Genomic DNA, 13,238 nt, shown 5'->3' on the forward strand with positions numbered 1-13,238 from the left:
GCTTCTTCAGGATGGTCTTAATCGTTCGGTTATACCTTTCCACTAAACCGTCTGTCTGGTGGTGATAGACTGCCGTTCTAACCTGGTGTACCCCTAAAAGGGAACATACTTCCTTCATGAGTTTTGCCATAAAAGGAGTTCCTTGGTCGGTCAACAATTCCAACGGAAATCCTATTCGGGAGAAGAAAGATATAGCCTTAGCCACAGTTAGCGTAGTCATGCTTGTCAGAGGTATATCCTCTGAATATCTTGTTGCATAGTCTACTAGCACTAGGATATATTGATGCCCTCTAGTTGAAGGAATTAACGGACCTACCAAGTCCATCCCTACACGCTGAAATGGAACATCAATAATGGGTAAAGGACAGAGGGGTACTTTCCGGTCTTTTGAGGGATTTATCAACTGACACTTTGGGCATGTGGCACAGAACCTAGCAGTTTCTCGATACATTCCTGTCCGTAGTGACCACCACCCACCTGGTTGTGTGCTAATTGCAAAGTTTGCTCTGGAAAGGCTACTGGGACCAATGACTGTTCTACCCTTCCACTTGCCCCTTCACTTATTCGATACAGTAATCCTTGTTTTATATAAAAATAGGGTCCTACCTTCTCTGAGTCATTCTCTTGCACTTGATTCCAGGCATTCGTAAGGGTGCTGCCATCTTTCTGAGCTGCACAGAAACTTTGTGCAGGAGTATCTCCACGCTCTGGGGAAGAAAGTAAACATGAAGCAAAAGACTGACAGGCACTGGTATACTTCTCTTTGTCCCTTCTTTTCTCATTCTTCGATTTATGTTCTCGGTCTTTGGGTTGAACTAGGTTTTCACTAGAAAAAGGAGCCTCCTGTAACCATTCTGCTCTGGCTTCTTGCTCCGAGGCTTCCATTAAATAGTCATGAAATTTGGGCAGGTCCGTTCCTAACAAAATATTTTCAGGAAGTCGGGGAACTACCCCACCCTCCGGACTTGTGTATAACCGTCTATTTCAAGTAAGACTTCGGCTAAAGGATATTCCTTAATGTCTCCATGAACACAGGAAACTAGAACGGTTTCTCCTTCACATAGAGAGTTCAGGGGTACCAAGTCTTGTACTACTACTGTATGGTGGCATCCTGTGTCTAGTAAAGCTTCAATAGGTTTCCCATTTAATCGGATGGCTTTCTTGTATGTCTTTCTACATAGACCCGTGACCAAAACTCGCCCTCGGGACCAACCTACTTCCATTGGTTCGGAGCCGTCATTGTTTAAGGGATAGTTTCGTGATATATGCCCCCACTCTGCACATCTAAAGCATTGAGGTCCCATCTGAACAGGGAAGTTGGTTTTTGGGAAGGGTTTTGGTGTGGGTTTAGTGGTAGGAAAAGAACGTTGTAGGTCGAGGTAATATCCGGTCTGCCGAAGGCAGAACCGGAAGTACCAAGATTTAATGATTCTTAGTATGGACTATTTGTCCCGCCTCTGTTTTTGCCTCTCTCCCATTGGCTGGCTTCCTAAACGGAGGCCAGCCATTGGAAGAGAGAGCTGTCCCTCCGAATAGGCTCCGTCCTTTTCGGATTTGGAGGTGTGTTCGGTGTTCTTCTTTCCACTTTTAGGCCACGCCCATTCTGAGAACACCGAACACGCCCCCAATCCGAAAAATCTTGAACGTTGTGTCCGCCATTATTTGTTTTGTCTTCCCATGAGGATCGTCTCGCTGTTCGTGGCTCCTGCCCCCCCCCCGCTGTTCGTGGCTCCTGCTGTCCCCCCTCCCGCCCCCTCCCACTGTTCGTGGCTCCCGCTGTCCCCCCTCCCGCCCCCTCCCGCTGTTCGTGACTCCCGCTGTCCCCCCTCCCGCCCTCCTCCTGTTCATAGCTCCCGCTGTCCTTCCTCCCGCCCCCTTGGCCAGGTTTAGTTACACGAAAGACCCCTTTGTGTGAAGGTGACGTCCCCTTAATGAGAGTGAGTGTGTGTGTTATAGTGCCTTACTATGCAGGCGCTATAGTTGCCTCTAGAGCTCCAAAAGAGGCTTGAACCCTTGGACTTTCTTCGTGCTCCTTTATTTTAAGGACACAGCTTTCCAAGCTTGGTTATAAAAAATTTAAATCATTTTAGAGAGGGGCAGCCCAGACCGGGCAGTGAGTCTGTTGTGTGTAAATACGCGTCATCCTGCTTCTGAGTTTAAAATACTTACATCCCCGTAACAAGGACTGCGTGCTACTCTCGGAGAGTCAGTGAGAGCACATTACTCACGCCAGTAGAACCCTTTTCCCCCCCCGCCCCCCACCCAGCGGTGAATGGCCGCGCCCACCACGGGCACTGCCCAACCACTGCCTGCCCCAGAACTCTCAAATAACACATCCTAGCTGAGGAACAGAAGAGAGAACATTGCCCAGCGCAAGAGTGCAGTCCTCCCCCTCTAGCGCCTCGAGAGAGGTGGTGTGATGTGTGGGCGCTGCAGGCCTGGGGGTGTGAAGAGCTCTGCACACCCTGGTTCTGACTGGGTCACTCTGACTGTGAGAAGTTGGCCTGATATATGATGTTTCCAATTCTGGAACCACTTTGTATCAGTCCAAACAATCCCTTATGGTGTCTGGTTGTAAGTCAACCTTATTAGACAAGCTATCTTAAGGGTAGCATAGACTAAGCAGCCTTAAAGGCTTAACTCAAGAGGTCGTGTTAAGCGAGCTGTTTTACCAATCACAGTCCTGTAATATCAAATGAAAGGACACCACACAAGTATATATTATAAAAATATACGTATTTATTTCTAAATTAATCCCCAGTACTCTTTATGAGCAAAGGAGCACAAGCGTTAAATCAAAAGCACAGTATAACATACAAAGTTGAACAATTATGGATGAGGGCGGGTGGCCACTCAAACCATATATTAAAAAAGTGGTATAAGAGATACCAATCGAACAGTGGTTAGGCCTAGGGCCTAAGGAATCGCTGGGAGCAGTCGGGACAAGCGATGCTGAAGTCGGGAAAAGCCCGCGGGATTCGGGTGCAGCACTTAAAGTGCGACTTGCACCAATGCAAAGTCAATGGTGCGTAAAAGTTACACAAATAGAGTTTAAGGACACTTCCGCTGAACCTAGAGGAACCAAACTTTAGACACAGACCCTAGAGGTGTGTACCAGTGTGGGAACACCGGCGTTGCAATGTTACCTCACCCACAGGAAGAGGGTGCATAGGGTCGAAGTGGCGTCGGGTTTTGACACGCAGGCTCTTGGTGCTTGGAGCTGAAGATGCTGCAGGCGATGTGAAGGAGAAGTGTCCGGTGTGATCCAAGGGTGGATCAGAGTAGAAAAGTACCTGAAAGCAGAGGGGACAGAGTCTGGGACACTCAGCAGTGACCAGGGTGGAACCAGGACGGAACCAGGCAATGTCGGGAGCAATCAGGTGGTTGTCGAGGAGCTTCTCTCCGCTGTCACGTGGGCTCTGGGGCATCTGCGACGTCCAGGAGTGGGTCACGATCTGTCCCACGCAGGCTCTCACCGTCGGCATAGTCGGCTTCAAGATTTGAGTAAACAACACTTGGCAAGAGCAATCCACGCAGGACCAGAAAATTGCTTCTCACTCGGACCAGGAGGGTCAGAGCGGGTGCTCCTTTTCAGAGGAGCTGGTGCAAGTCTGGGGCAACCAGAATCGCAAGTGGGTTTTATGTTTTCGTCGTCACAGGGGCCACAAGCCGGCTGGCAAGTGACCGGGCCAACGCGTGGAGCCAAAGAAAGCAGAAGGGCCACACGCAGCACTCGTCGAGTGAAGAGGGGTGAGCTTCGGTGCAAGAGTGGCTGAGGGTTGGGGCTTCTCAAACCCCGGTGTACAGCTTCGAGGGTCACTCGTGGGCTGCACGGTCAGCGTCTTGTGGTCTTTTCAAGATGGCGTGCCCCACGCTTCCGGTCGCCTCCACGGGTCTCAGCTCTGCAGGGACTGTGGATCGGGCTGTAAGAAGGCAGGCAAGCTTGATCTCGTTGATCTCTGTTGCTCGAGTTCTGGCGGGAACTGCAACAAAGCAGATGTCGAGGTGCTGGATGGTGCCTGTTTGCACAGGGTGGTCACTCCTTGACCACAAGGGAGATTCTTCAGTCTTCTACGTTGAGTAGGATGTCGAAGGGTCCAGAGTTTCATTTCAAATGTTTCATCAGGATAATCTGAGTGCGTTGGCACTGCTCCCATTCTTATACCAATCTAGGGGGCTAGATTACCTGCTAGGTCCCCTCCTATGGGTGGGACCCAGGAAGGGGGTGGATACACCCCTTTCCCTTTGATCCAGGTCGCGCTGGGACTGGGGCTGGTGTGCCCCAGAACTGTTTTGACCGGATTATGCAAGGGGCAACCTTGTGCTCCCCATGCAGTGTCTGGTTTCTTTCAAACCTCCCTGCTACAATCCACTATCTCCTGTCTGGGGTGGTGTGAAACCTCCCTGTGACAGGAAACCCTTTGTCCAGGCTTCCTTGGCTGAGTTTCGGTCAGCTGCAGGAGGTCAGACTTGTGTCTGTGGCAGAAGCATCCATTTTGTGGATCTGAGGGACTTTTAAAAATCAACCGCGTTTTAGCAAAGTAACATGTCGTCTCCCTCTAGAGGGGTGGAATGCTATCCCCGTCACGAGGACTGGCGAGGGGGTAGTATTCCAAATCGTATGACACCTTACACAACATGTTTTGATAAAGCCAACCCAAAGTTACTATATAACCGCGAGGATTATAAGGCACTTAAGAGTATATGGTATGGCATTATCCCGGAACAGCTTAGGGAATTGTTCCCAACAGCTGCAGACAGGCTCAGCTCATGCCAGAGCTCCATCTCACATTAAACCACGCACTCTGCCTCCAGGATTGATAAAGGCCTTCCATAGGAGTGGCTCACAGGTTTATATGTGTCCAGATAGGTTTAGATATAGCCATACTATACCTAAGCTAGGGGTGATTACACCACCTTGCCCCAGCTGAGTGATCAGCCAGTTGTGTCAATTTTAGATAGCCAGCCAGGGGTGGCAAAAGATATGCTGCAGCCCCTGGTAGGCCTTGGATGCACCTATGCCCTGGGCACCTATAGTGCTCTGTACAGGGGCTGATAAGGTGACCCAAGCCAATCTAGTTATGCACCTAGGGTACATGGAATCCATTTTACAGAGAGAGCAGATAGCGTGGGGGCCTGATTAGCAGGGAATCAGGCCAACTAAGTCGAAAACCAGCTAAACACAAGGCAAAAAATCTGGGGTAACCATAGTCAGGTAGCCACCTTCCTACACTTACCAATACTGATGCTGGGTCTTGTGGCTCAGTGCACTAATGCGTCCACTGCAGGGGCCCGAGAGAGCAGAAGGTAGGGGGGCAAGCACGTGCCTTGGGCATCCATAGCTACCCTGTGTGTGCTGACAGAGATGGGTGGTTGTCCTGCATAGAGGGATTGTTTGAGAAACGTTGTGTGTACGTGAATTTAAAAGACTTGCCGGGAATAGGTCTCTTGATTTGGGGGCATGATGAGCATTGAGCAGGCCAGTGTTTAATACCTATTATTAAGCCCTACACTATTAGTCATATCACACAGAATGTTTTAGTAGATGTCTGACAGCCCACGCGGGCCCACCAGACTTTTGTCATCCTGTTTCCTCTGCTCCGCAAGCCATGGTGGAGTTGGTAAATGACCTCCTGCAGCTGCAGGCCGTGGGTGCGTGGAGGGATCTGACGACCAGCGACCAGCAACCAGCTGCGGGCCGCCACCATGCTGCTCAACACCGTGGAGGAAGGGGCCTTCGTGCTGGAGGAAATAGTCCTGGAGAACACCGGCAACCACCGTGAGTACCACTTCCGTCCCATTTTAGAGTCACACAGCACGAGGGAGGGCACAAGCACTCTCCTGCCTGGCAAAACTTAAACTGCACATTTTCTGACTAACTGAAAACCAGCAGCTTTGTAGTTTTTGTGAAAAATCTATATTGTATAGGTAGCAATAGCGTTTATTGGTCCCACAAATGAAGCAAAACGTTTCTTTTGGGGGTCTAAAGAACGTTACCAAACCTCTTCCAACTAGAATTTGTCCCTAAAGCACTACAGCTGAATAAGTTGATTAAGTGAAACCCTCAACACATTCTTTGACTCACTTATGCAGTGATCAGCAACACATACACACTGCATTTATGTTGTCTGTGTGTGTGTGTGTGTGTGTGTGCGTGGCTCTATCTGTGTGTGGCTCTCTGTGTGTGTGGCTCTCTGTGTGTGTGGCTCTGTGTTTGTGTGCGGCTCTGTGTGTGTGTGCGTGGCTCTGTGTGTGTGTGTGCGTAGCTCTGTGTGTGTGTGTGTGTGTGCGTGGCTCTGTGTGGATAGCTTTTTTTGTAGGTGGCTCTATGTGTGGGTGGCTCTGTGTAGGTGGCTCTATGTGAATGACTGTGTGGGTGGCTCTGTGTGGGTGGCTTTGTATGTGTGTGTGGGTGGCTTTATGTGTGTGGCTCTGTGGATGTAAATGCAATAGGTCATGCATATGCGAGCGATTAAGCTATTGGCATTGTAAATGACAATGCCATTTATTTAAAGATTAAGCTATTGGCAATGTAAATGACAATGCCATTTATTTATGAATTAAAAAAAAAATGTCATGCGCAATGCCAATAGCTCTACCTTTAATAATGCTGAGACCATTGCATTGTAAATGCTTGTTCTACACTATCATTGAGAGCTTGGGGTGCAGGTTTAGGAAATACTATGGGGGTTCTCCCAGTAGGTGCTTTGAAGCCTGGAGACCTATGATAAGCACAAGCTAGTTCGATAGCAGATTGGGACGTTAGTCCAGGGTGTTGCTTCAACCAGGCTTTAGTATTGGTAGCTAAAGCCTCCAGATACTGTTCTAGAAAAACTTGTTCTGTAACCTCTTCTATGGTGGCAATATGGGGCTGCAGCCACCTGTTTACCAAGTCTCGGATCCTATAAAACAATGCTCGGGGATTGTCACCTGTAACCCATTTCTCCTTACGAAAGCGTGTCCTATAATACTCTAGGTCACACCCTAATCTCTCGAGGATTGCCTTCTTTATCTCTGGATAGGGAGTTACTCCAGATGGGTTAGCCACTTTGTACGCTGCCTGTAGCTCCCCAGATAATAACGGTGCTACATATTGTCCCCACCTGCCTGCAGGCCAAGTAGCTGTGGTAGCAACTCTTTCAAAATTGGCAAAATTGGTGAAGAAGAAGTCAGGATCTTCTCCTTCTTGGAACTTTTGTAACACACTACCTGGGATATTAGGGTAGACCTGGGCATTAGAAATTGCATCTGTAAGACAGAGATTAGCTGTATCTTGGACTTTCTGGTTACTTGTCAACAACACTGATTGCTCTTTCAAAGCCTCTTGAAACGACTCTTTCTTTTTGGGCATTCTTATTCTGTTGCTCAAACACTAATTGCAAATGTCTCTGACCTTCTGCCAGCTGCGATATCATATCTTGCACAGTCACTAGTTGCGTCATTTTGTATCAAATGACAGTATCCCACTTCTGACACCACTGTAAGCGTTTCTATACTTTGTCCTTAAGTAACTCTATCAAACAGTCATTGACAGTAGCACAAAAAGCGTCAAAAAGAGTAAACAGTTCAGAATACTTGGCAGTAAATAACAAAGTGTGCAGGGCGCGGTCTTTGGAGTTTGGGGAAGAAGTTTTCGGTCTCTCTTTCCTCGTCACTCGTACCAGCGTCTCCCAAAAGGCAAACAGAGTAACACTACCGTCACAAACTGTATATATTCCTAAAGCTCTATGCGTGCACCCGTCACCAATAACTTGGGTCACCGAGGCTAGTGGTATTTCTAAGTAGGAGGAAGGGTCGGGGTAGTGAGGACTAGGGGAGGGAAAGAAAATAGTGTTTCGCATGCAGCGTGCACAACTTTATTTATGCCACAAGCCCAACAGTCCTGTGCCCTCCAACCTCCTCCTCCACCGTTCTCCCCACGTCACTTGCCTGGGGCTACGGTCCCTGGTGACCGTAGCAATCGGTATCGCAGTGTCCTGTGGCTTGGAGGGACAGCCGGATACGAGCGCGGTGTGTGTTGGGGAAACCTCCCGTGGGTCAGCTCCGCCGCTCCGTCGTTTCGTCGATTCCGTGTCTCCAGCGCCTGGACTCTCCACTCTGTCTCCACGTGTTCCGTCTTCCGATGCCCTGTCCTGCGTAGCGTCTCCTCCTCTCCTCCCGCCGTCCATCGCAGCCTCCTCCTCACCGGCTCTCTCATCACCCCGCGGCGGCCCACAGCTGAGCCAACGGCTCTCTCTTAGCTTCTGTCCGGGCCTCTGCTCCTCCCTCGCTTGGTAGACTAGAACGCTCAATGCTTCTCGCTGGAGTGGACCAATGGACACCATCTTGAAGTTCCCTGTAGCCTGGGTGATAGGATGCTCTCTATCACAGATGGCTAGCAATAGCATAAAGCCCCTACAAGCATATTTTACACATAATGAAATCAAGGTCTTGCCTAACGCCACACCTAAAAACGCAGAGGACGCGCAAGCAATGTGCAATGAACCATTGGGAAATCTCCTAAGTAATTTTGGGATACTTTACCATCTCTATGCGGATGACCCTCAAATCTACCTTAAGGTGTCTTCCACATACGATCGTTCAATCCTGTTCAAAACTGGCTGTTAGCTCATCCTGAATTCTCCCAAAACTAAATTCCTCCTCTCTACCTCACTCTCTCCTCCTCCAGTTCAATCTTGGATGGATCAGCTGAATTTACTCAACAATAAACCTATCTCTGTTGACAACGCAAAATCCCTCGGTGTCGTACTTGACAAAAGGCTCAATCTACTCTCCCACATCAATTCCATTGCAAAGAATGCACAATAACAACTGCGCCTTCTTTGGGGGATTTGACGTTTCTTTCCAGTGCAAGACCTAAAAACCTTGGTCCAATCTCTGGTTCTCTCTAGATTGGACTATTGCCATTCTCTTCCTGCTGGCCTCCCCAAATCCCACCTTTCCCCATTTAAATCTGTTCTCCATTCAGCGGCTCATTTGGTCTTTGGGGCCAAAAGAAGTGACCACATCACAACCATTTTGTCTTCTGTTCGATAGCTCCCCATCGAAGCAAGATCAAAATACATGACTGCCTGTATCACCCACAAAACCTTGCACACTTCCTCCCCTCTATACCTGGTGAAATCTCTAGAGGCTCTAGACCGTCTAGTGATGCGGAAAATTTACTGCTTGAGCCCCCCACCTTTAAAAGGGAAAGATTGATTGCTCAATCCTTCTCAAGCAATGCAGTTAGAATCTGGAACTCGCGTCCTCCACTACTCTGTACCACCACCTCTACCCAGACCTTCAAAACTGACCTCAAATCTCTTCTTTTCCAAAGACACTGCCAGAACTAATACATCCCTTTTCATGTCCCTCAAGGAGGATCTTTCAACATTGTAAATTTGTAAGCTATGCCTGTACGATCTTCATCCTAATGTGTTTTTTGTGTGACTGCCATCTATTGCTTTATTTTGCTTTTTCTACTTTCTCGTTTGTATCTGTAACGTGTAAATATGTAAAATTCTCCTCATGTAATGTACTTGGTTCTATTGTGAAGTGCTCTGAAACCTTTGGGTATAGTCCGATAGAACATAAAAATGCATTAAGTAAAAAAAAAAACTACAGTTGTTCAGACTGCATTCATACATCTGTGTGTTCATGGCATGCTTGGCCTGAAGAACCTGTTTGTATTAATGTTGGCCTATTTTTTTTTTTAGTAGGTTTATGTAATACCTCAAATATTTACTGTTTTGCTTTGACTGTCCGTCATTTGTTTACATGCCTGGATAATTACAGTGTTTTTTGTAGATACAAATAGCAGGTGGGCCCAGTTGCAGAGCAGGGCCTCGTTGCCTGTGCTGACCTGTGTGAAGAAGGGTGACTCCTCTGTTGAGGCTAGCAGGCAGCCGTGGGAGGAGAGAAGCCTGCACAGGGTCTAATCCGGTAGTGAAGTGATCTGAAGTGAAGAGCGGTCAGCGGCAGAAAACAGGAAATGGAGCAAAGAACCAACCTGATTCTTTCAGCGGGCACAACTTGACACCGAGCAGGAGCGTGGGCACAACAATCTTCCTGTCTCCCGATGTGTTGTACTGTAGCATTTGCATAGCGCATACTAGCACTATTCGGGGCTCTGAAGCGCTTTCTCACATGGACATATGCTACAGTGTGGGGTGTGTGCTGGGCCGGCCTTTACCATGTGCAACCTGGGCCCATGCCCAGGGCGCCAACCTCCACAGGGGTGGAGGAGCTGCCTGTAGAAGCCTCGCTTTGACGAGGGGCACCAAGTGTGGTTCGCCCAGGACGCTACCTGACCAAAGGCAAGTCAAGGTTGTGTGTTTAGAAGTATGCTCTATGTGAGGAGTGGTTCCATGTGTGCTTAAGGACCACTGATGTGTGTTTAAAGTGTTACGCGATGCATTGCTTGGTGGTGTGGTGGATTAAAAAGTGTGAGCGATAGACCTGCATTCTATTATTTGTAGCTTGCTGGTAGCTCTGAAGGTCCCTTTATTAGGTCTCGCCATTGCGAGTACCTTTTGGAATCAACTCTGCAGAGGGCTTACATTTGCATGGACAAAGATGGCTGCTCTCGCCATTTGTCCAAAGCAAACAGCATGCGTGTGTCCATGGGACTGTGGACAGTCTGACGCCATTTTGTTGTCCTAGCAACTAAAATGGTGCTTCGCGTATACCCGCCATTGACACAAAGTGATCCCTTTCACTTTTACGGCTGCTTTTTTGTTTTACAATAGCGAGCGCTTTCACTTTTGCGATCTTTCACTGCCACTTGTTATCAGCTTACGCCTCAGCAACAGTTGAGTTCTCACCCCATCAGCTCTATCGCACCACTATCACTGGCCCTCCACCAGGTGTGAAGCCCCTCTCTACAAGTCCAGACTCCACTGTAGGATGAGTACTCCCAGCGCAGCGTTTTTAGGTCTCGCCTCTCAATGCGCATGCGCATTGAGCAGAACGAGACTATAGGCACTTAAACAGACTTTACCCAACTGGCGATTTGGTGCTGTGCCGTTGCGCTTTTAGGTCAATGCGCAAGTGCATTTACCTAAAATGCGCGTGCACAGCATCAAATTGTCAGCCATCTGTTGCCCAGCTTGGTGCCGCTCCACCCCCTGCGGCATCAAAGGCTTTCACGGCCGGTCGGCCGTGCTTTCGGTTTCACGGCCAGCTGGCCGTGTCTAGTGAATAGTGTCGCATTTCTCCTCCCCCCTCCCCACAGCAATGCCCTCCGTCTTGTTCTTTCAAGATGAACCTCTACAGCCACTTGTTAAATCTATTAAGTGTTTCACCTTTCTTTCCTCGACCACTTTCGGATTTAAATACCCTCATCCCCAGTTTACGTCTTCCCCTCTCCGCCTCGTGCCCTGCTCTCCTCCGCTCCTGTTTCGGCTCGCTTTTCATTTTGTGTGCTGTTGACTTATGGCGATCATCGGCATCGTGAATGCAGAGCGCAGCTCTGGCAGCGGAAATCAGAAGATTGTTTTCACTCCCGCCTCTAATGTGTGCCTTTCTTCTCTGTACTTTCCGAAGTCTGTCTTTATTTATCCTGTCACTCTTTATGTCCCCACCTTGCTTGTTTTTCATTGTTTCCTCTTTGAGCGGCGTTAGTCGAGCCCCGGAAACTCTTTCATTACAATACCCAGAGAAAGATAAATCTAATCTCCCCAGTAAGTAATAGGGCTGTGCACAATTTTAAATAATATATATTTTTATGTAGTGCCTTTACCACAATGGCTCATCCTTCTAAGCAGCTGGTAACACGCTACTATTACATTGAGACGGATGGAGGGCTGAGTCAGAAACTCTGGGATTGAAATTGTTGATTTTGCAGGTTACCACACCATTGATACAGCAATACGTCAACCAACTGAGTTGGCTGTCCAGTTTTAACTCAGATCCACTAACCTTTCAGGAGGCATCGAGCCCACAGCATACCTGTCACACGACTGGCTGTGCCCCAGCCCTGCTGGCCATTCAGATGCATGGACATTTCATCCTATCTCCAGATGTTCCCCTAGACTAGTCGCTGGCACGGGGACTCCTAATTTCAGCAGCCTTTCCGGAAACACGCAAGCATTGAATTTGTCAGCTGCCACACCCTATCCCGCGGCCACCATGAGGTTGTGTAGAGTCGTCTGCACAGCCTGCAATCAACCAGGTCGCTTCACAGATCGAAGAAGAATCCATGAGATTAGCATCTCTTTTATTGTACTGTGTTTTTTTCTAAAGTGCTAAAAAATCTTAGCGCTTCTGTGTAACACTATTGCGTGTTGTTTAGTTTGCAAAAGAATCCATGGAAATCGCAACTAGACATAAATAACGGCCTCCTATTTGAAGATGCAAATCCTACATAACAAGAACGTAATAGGAAGTGTGTTACAGTTGGCAAAAGGGTTCAGGAAATTACACGTGTCCCCGTTGTATACCGATCATGGGCTTGGCGGACGAGGGTTCGAATGCCAGTATCACCCACTCTATCTGCCAACTTCCGTAAATGACTTGCAATTAAATATGGAAATAATGACGCGCTGTTTGCAGCTCATACGGAATAGCGCTCCGAACGGCTGTATGCAGCGCTATAAAAGACAAGTTATTGTTCAGACTCGTAGTGAACCATTCCACTCGCAGTGACGGGATCTGCTCGTCGATATATATCTCACATTGCCAGGGAAGTTTCCAGGCACTAAGCATAGTGGATAAATGGAAACATCTGTAGAGTGCCCTTAGAGGAAACGATCCCTACGTTCTATTCATTGGAGCGACTGCGGGGTGTGACGTCATAAATACGGCACTCAGTTCATTTAGACATGTTGGCGCCAAAAGCTTTGTGCACTAGCGCCTCGGGAATACTGCAATCTAGCGCTCAACGAGGCCAGACAGCTGTGTTTCATCTCCTCAAGCACAGACCCTATGCACAAACACAGGGGCAACCCTGACACCCAAAAGCTCACTTACGTACATTTGTAGTAAAACCATACATTTTTAAGGTAGTAAACATTTTTGTTTGCTTCCTGTCACGATACACCCCTTTACGCTCCCTCCCAGACCTCTTACATGCCTCTCTCCCCTCCCGTGTTGCTCTCTCTCGTCCCAGGGGCGTAACACAAGCCCCTGCAGCCCCCGCATTGCGGGGGGGCCTCGCACTCCAGGGGGCCCCCGGCCGGGCCCCTCCTCACGTAATAAATACACATGTGACGCACTGTAGGCTCTAAAATGGTGCGCAGCACGGGCCCCGGCTGGGG

The sequence above is a fragment of the Lissotriton vulgaris genome, chromosome 6 (assembly GCF_964263255.1).
Source record: "Lissotriton vulgaris chromosome 6, aLisVul1.2, whole genome shotgun sequence".
In the NCBI taxonomy this organism is placed as follows: domain Eukaryota; kingdom Metazoa; phylum Chordata; class Amphibia; order Caudata; family Salamandridae; genus Lissotriton; species Lissotriton vulgaris.